This window comes from Amblyomma maculatum, chromosome 5 (assembly GCF_055883805.1).
Source record: "Amblyomma maculatum isolate TAMU_Amacu chromosome 5, ASM5588380v1, whole genome shotgun sequence".
In the NCBI taxonomy this organism is placed as follows: Eukaryota; Metazoa; Arthropoda; class Arachnida; order Ixodida; family Ixodidae; genus Amblyomma; species Amblyomma maculatum.
In genome coordinates, this window is record NC_139348.1 from 9,943,607 (window position 1) to 9,950,260 (window position 6,654).

Consider the following 6,654-nt stretch of genomic DNA (forward strand, 5'->3'; position numbering starts at 1 on the left):
TTCTAACAAAGAAATTGCTTTTCTCTCTGATTGTGCTTGATTTTACCTTTGATTTTATTTGCACTCTTTACATGCCTTCGTTTTACACATCTTGAATTGCAGTCAGTCACATTGTTTAATTCATTGTTTGTTTTTGTTTTGCAGTGTTAATTGTTGGCTTTCAATTTTGTTTTACCATTTGCATCTCTCTCTCTTCTTTTTTGATGTTTAACTTACTTAATTTTTTTTGCCCGTCTCATAAGTTTCTCTGCGGTTTTTAAACAAGTTCTTACATAAAAAATGTTTTCTGCGCATCCAACTTTTTTAGCCATTGTTGCTTGTTAGGGACTGGGATGTTTTGTTTATTTTTCACGCACTTTCACTACGGCCACTATTATCATGTTATGTCGCAGTATCATGTCAATCGTGTGTTAAGCATTTAGATTTATCGATTTTATTTACTCGTGTTTGATTTTGTTGCACCGGTTTTCGCCACGTGTCTAGATTTTGTTCCTCTAGTGGGCGTTTCTCTCTGGTATATATATGACATGGTTGGCTGATTACATAAAATAAAGTTGCAGTTCAGTGCCTCTGCGTCTTACGTGTTCCTCCATCTTCGTCCTTGTCCGGCTACGCGCTGCTGTAACTATGAAAAACCAACTAGTCCGACAGCTTGTCCTCTTCTGTATGGATGCCGCCTACTGAACAAGACCACGCGCAAGGACGTTTACCCTCGCCCTCGTATCGACGACGCCCTTGACTGCCTGCAGGGAATTGAGTTCATTCTTCATTATACCTGCGCTTCCGTTATTGGCAGGTGCCGATGGCAGAGGCCGACCTCCGAAAAACCGCTTTTGTCCCATCCGATGGGCTGTACGAATTTAATGTCACGCCATTCGGACTGTGCAATGCCCCTGCCACATTCGATCGCATGATGGACAACCTGCTCAGAGGGATCAAATGGCACACTTGCCTTTGTTACCTGGACGACGTTGTCATCTTTTCCTCGGATTTTTCCTCTCACCTCCAGCGCCTTGCGACAGTTCTGCGATGCCTGACCGACGCTGGCCTCCAAATAATTTTTAAAAAGGGCCGGTTCAGATCATGGCAGCTAAACATTATTGGACATGTCTCCAAGAATGTCGTTCTTCCCGATTCGGCGAAGTTGGGCGCTGTGGCAGAATTTCCAAGCCCATTACTGTGATAGAACGCAGCAGCTTCGTCGGCTTCTGCTCTTGCTTCTGCCACTTCGTTCGCAATTTCACTACTATCATCGACGCTCTGACCACGTTCGCGACACTCCGCCACATTCTGACGACTCCGCCAATCCAGCGTCATTTAGATCCTTCTTCTTCCACGGAAATCCACACTGATACCAGCGGCGTCGACCTCAGCGCCGTACTCACTCAGCGGATGTCTAGCTTTGAAGAGTACGTTGTCGCTTACGCCAGCCAGACCCCGACAAAAGCTGAAGCAAACTATTTCATCACCGAGGAAGAGTGTTCAGCTATCCTCTAGGCAATAGCCAAATTTCGCCCCTCTTGTATGGCCGTTCATTTGATGTCGTCACTGATCATCACTCTCTCTGCTGGCTATGTTCTTTGCAAGATCCTTCCGGTTGACTGGCCCATTGGGCTCTGAGGCTCCAAGAATACGACATTAACGTCGTCAATCGCTCTGGCCGTAAACACGCCAATGCTGATGCTCTTTCCCGTTCTCCCTTGGCGTCTGAAGCCGCGCCTGCTATATCCGTCCCACATCCCACCAACATGCCCACCGATATGACTTCCAAGCAACGCAAAGACGCATGGATCCCTTCAGTCCTGGATTTTTTCATCTGGCAGATCGTCACGACCGCCTTGCCGTGCTCTCCGTCGCCAGTATCGCCATTTTGCCATCAGCGACGAGCTCCTTTACCGTAGGAATTAACTTCGGGATGGGCGAAAGTGGCTGCTCCCACTACCACGACGATCCCCAGTGTGCCCACGCCGGCGTATTAAAAACCTTCACTCACCTGTGACAGCGGTACTACTGGCGTGGGATGTACCGTTATGTTCACCGGTTCGTCCAGTCCTGCCCAGAGTTTCAGCACGGAAAGAACCCACCTCGCCAGTCCGCCGCTTCTTTTTAGCCGCTGGCCTGCCCACCTAAGCCCTTGGAGCGCGTTGAAATTGACCTGTACGCCCTCTTCCTAGCACACCAACGGCCAATCGCTGGATCATTGTTGCAATTGATCATCTCACACGCTACGCCGAAACGGCGCCTTTGCCATCAGCTACAGCCGGAGACATTGCCTCCTTCATCCTACATCATAATATTCTTCGCCACGGGGCTCAAGTTGTCGAAGCTGTTCTTCGAGAGTGCAAAATCGCGCCACCTCCACGTACCATCCGCAAACGAATGGAATGCTTCAGCGTTTGAACCGCACTTTGGCGACATGCTGAAAGGTATATTGCTTTCGACCGCACCAACTGCCTTGGAGTTTTGCTGCGTACCACCGGTGTACTCTTCGGATGAGTGCTTCTGTCTCATACACAACGGGTCTTCCGCGAGCGCATCCTTGCACGCGGTATTACGCCCCTTCAGCCTCGATCGATCGCCTTGGCTACTGCCACAACATCACCCGAGAACCTGCCTCGTGATAATGTTATCACTTCCTCAGAACACCATCATAAAGCCCTTCCCCTGCAACGTGTCCTTCAGTGGGCTCGGCGGCACCGTAACGATGGGCCACACTTACCTGCGGAATTTTCCCCCCTTGCTTGTGCAGGTTAGCAATCGTCATTCCCTATATGCTAAACGCACAGGCAATCGCTTTCTAGTTGTGCTGCCGAGCCCACACTGCACATGTAATATTGTATATGAGTATGCATGTGTGATTTTCAACTTGCTTGTGAAAGCTGGTGCTGTTGAGACCAACCCAGGGCCTCCTAATAACATAGAACCGTCGACATCAGATCTGCCAAAGGCAAGTAAAGAAGTTCAGGCCGGACAATCAAGCATGTTTGCACAGCTGAAATCCATTAGATCATCACTGTGTGATCACGAAAAAGCATTCACCGAAGTAAACACTCGGCTTTCAAAAATCGAAGCAGATTGCGCTTCTTTTCCTTCAATAAAAATGAAAGTCGAGGATATCAAATCCACAACAGCCGAATTCAAAGTTGAAATCGCAAAACTGACTGCCAGGTTGGATGATGCTGAAGATCGCGGAAGAAGGAACAATCTAGTTTTTTTTAAGGTTTAAAAGATGCACTTAAAGAGTAGTGGCAAGATTCCGAAAAAATAGTAATCGAACACTGCAGCCAGCATCTAAATTTAACCATTGAACCTCACAACATTGAACCGTGGCTACAGAGCCACGAGGAAAAAACGCACACAATCAAGCTACTCACTCCGGCAACCAGTCAGGTCTGCGGCATGATCCGAATAGCAAACAGGAATAGAAGGTTAAGGGAGAAGAACGCGATCAGAATAGTAACGGCGATCATAGTCGCCCGCTGGACCTATAGCCTCCCGTATCACAACAACACCAAAACGGAATCACAAAAAGTTGATGCGCAGTTTCGGAAAGCTTATAAATTAGCACTCAGATTACCAAGTCATGCATCCAATGAGGCTTTGATGTCAATGGGCATCTCGGCCACCTACAAAAAATCCAAAGAAACAATCCTGGTCTGCCTAGAACGCAGACTAGAACAAAATCGGACTGGTAGACACATACTGAACATCATGGGACGATCCATCGCCGAGAAAACTAACCCGCTAAGAAAAACTCACTCCCGAAAGCAGAGCTGAATATCAGGCCGTTCCAATTTTCAAAAACATGGACCCCTACACAACAGCGAAAGATGAAAAGCGAGAAGTCGCCACTCAGAAATAATAGCGACATACTCTATGTAGACGCTAGTCCATATCTGGGAAGAAAAGTGGCGGTAGCCACTACAGATCACACTTGAACACACCGGAAGAGAGGTGACCAGCTCATCGATCAAGACCAATAACTACATAGAAGATGCAGAGGAAGTTGCAATCGCCCTTTCAGTTAAACACGCCAGCAGCCAAGGTAGAAAACACATAATACTCAGCGATTGCCAAAAGGCCTGTCGTGCCTTCCTCCTGGGATGCGTAAGCAAACAGGCACACCGAATAATGGAGCAGGAAAAAAAGACGGGCAACATGGAGCACGCAATCCTGTGGATATCGGCACACGAAGGAATCGACGGCAACGAGGCTGCCGACAGGATAGCCCGAGGGCATACTTTCCGAGCACCTGCGCCAGCTGCCTCAAATCCTTCAAGCGCTCTCACATACGGGGAAATAATACAACACTTCAAATTAGAGAGAAAACGATACGCAGAACCACACAAAATCCTAAGCAGACAGGAGGCAGCAACCTGAAGGAACATACAGGCTAGAACATTCCCAAACCTACTAAAGTACCACAAAATCTGGCCCCGAAAAAATAAAAAATAACACATGCACTACATGCGGTGAAGTCTCTGACATCCTTCACATGATATGGAACTGCAAAGAGAAATTAGAGAAATATAAAGCTCGAGCACTCAGCCAAGCGGAGTAGGAGGAAGAGCTGGCCCACACGGGTCTCTCTGAGCAGCGCAGCCTGCTCACCAGGGCCCGGGGGCAGCCCAAGCTTATGGTATTCTCGACTGAGGAAACCACCCAGGCTGTACGGTTAATGAATTAAAATTTACTCTCTCTCTCTCTCTCTTTCTCAGGCGCACAGACACAAACAATTCGCCACTGCTGACCCGAAATGGCATGGTCACAACATATGAGCCACCCGTCATCATCAACGAAATATAACAAGTCAGTCATGTCTAGTGTATTGCTCAGAAACAGCATGCACCCTCCGGACAATCCTTTCGAATGGCTGACGATAATATTATAAGGAGATAAAAACATCTCAAGAGCAGTTTCTGTATTATCGTCCGTAACCAATTTAGTTACCTGAATGGCAGCTACACTCACAACACCGTTTTCAAACAGTTGCTTTAACTGGCACTGGCGCCGCCGATTCCGCAAGCTTTTAACCTTAAGGGTAGCGATCTCAAAAGCTGTGATCCCCGCCATTTTGTCTGCGTACATTCTTCAAATCCATCCGCCGAAGCGGGGAGGGTCGTCGGCAAATTAGCGACTTTTTGAGCTGTAACTGCCTCTTTTTTTAAGCCAATCTTCCTATACCCCCCTTCTCTAATACCTTGCTTAGATCTCCGCTGACACCAAGATCCTCGTCCGCGGGACGCCTCAAAGGCGAGCTGCTGTTCTTGGAGACCTCTGATGTTCCTGAAGCTTCCGCCCATGGTATCAGAAGCATTGCGTCACTCGCAGCTCGAAGACCAGTCGGCAGCGCCTTGCAGACGCCGGTAGTTGACTTCATACGTGGCGCACTACACTCCAGCGACACACCACCGACGGACTAGCGTGGATGCGCATCCGCTGGCTTCTCGGCAGCCCCCAGTGGCAGATCTTGAGGTGCCTCTGCAGCAGTAAGCAGCTTTTTATTCAGCTCAAGATCAGACGCACCATACCCAAACTGACCAGAGTCCGGAGGCTTGGGGTCCGAAGGTTGTCCAGGTGATGGCTTGATGTCCTGCGGATTATTAATGGGCACTGCTTCATGTGGAACCGCGGTGTTGACCTCTCCAGAAGCGTCCATAACATCCGAAATGTCCGTGATGTGCTGAGACACTCCATCATCGTCTTTAGACCAGGAGCCCTGACGCAACCTGTCGGCATAGGTCAGACCACAGGCATCCACTGTGTGACCGAAACGACGACACTGGGTACATCGAGGCGTGCGGCACTGCCGCCAGACATTTCCAACTCTTCTGCATCGAAGACACAGTGGAGGCCTGCCCGGAAGTATTACCAACGCCTGAATCCCAAGCACACTCAGGGTATGAGGAATGCTGGAAGATGAAACACCATCTTTCAGCGTCCAGGTAGAACGAAAGGAAGAAGATGGTTTACACGGTATGAAGAACTGAGCAAGGGTAAATGGGGTTCGCCTCAGTTTGCAGATGAGCCAACGTTTCGGCAAGTCTACTTGTGGAAACGTTGGCTCATCTGCGACCTGAGGCGAACCCCATTTACCCTTGTTCTGTTCTTCGTCACATCTTTCAGCGTGATAGACACTTCCCGGTTTGCTGTCTCCATATGTTCCATACCTTGACAGCGCCACTTTTCTCACTCCACGGTCCGAACAGTGCCATACAGCTCCAAAGATTGAACAGTCCGGCGATGTTCCACGTGGCGTGGGAGCCAAAGCAGCTTCAACTTTATATTTCTTGTTTCCGGATCAAATATCATGCATTTCAGCCCTTTTACGTGTAGCTCCACCAAGTCCACAAGTTTCTGTTATGAAATGCTATTCTTACAAGTCACCATCCAAAGATGGCGCATTTGGTATTGTACAATGCAGACGATATTCCGAAGGTACATAACACGGGCCATGGCATCCATGAAGTCAGGCGCTCGGTACGGACGGCCATTTAGGTCACCATGCAAAAATACAGTGTGGAGCACTATACATTATCGGAAGGCAGACGAGGCAGCACAATATTGTAGGTGTCCACGATGTCTTCAGAAGACGCAAAACCTCAGCCAACGGCCGATGCGCTGTATCCAGCGAAAGCATTGTAAAGCGTGGCC

General features: G+C 48.7%; 1 pseudogene; it reads right to left on the reverse strand.

Moving 5' to 3' along the window:
- Positions 1–5,419: 5,419 nt before the first annotated feature.
- On the reverse strand, positions 5,420–6,405 carry LOC146187742 (uncharacterized; annotated as a pseudogene).
- Positions 6,406–6,654: the final 249 nt, after the last annotated feature.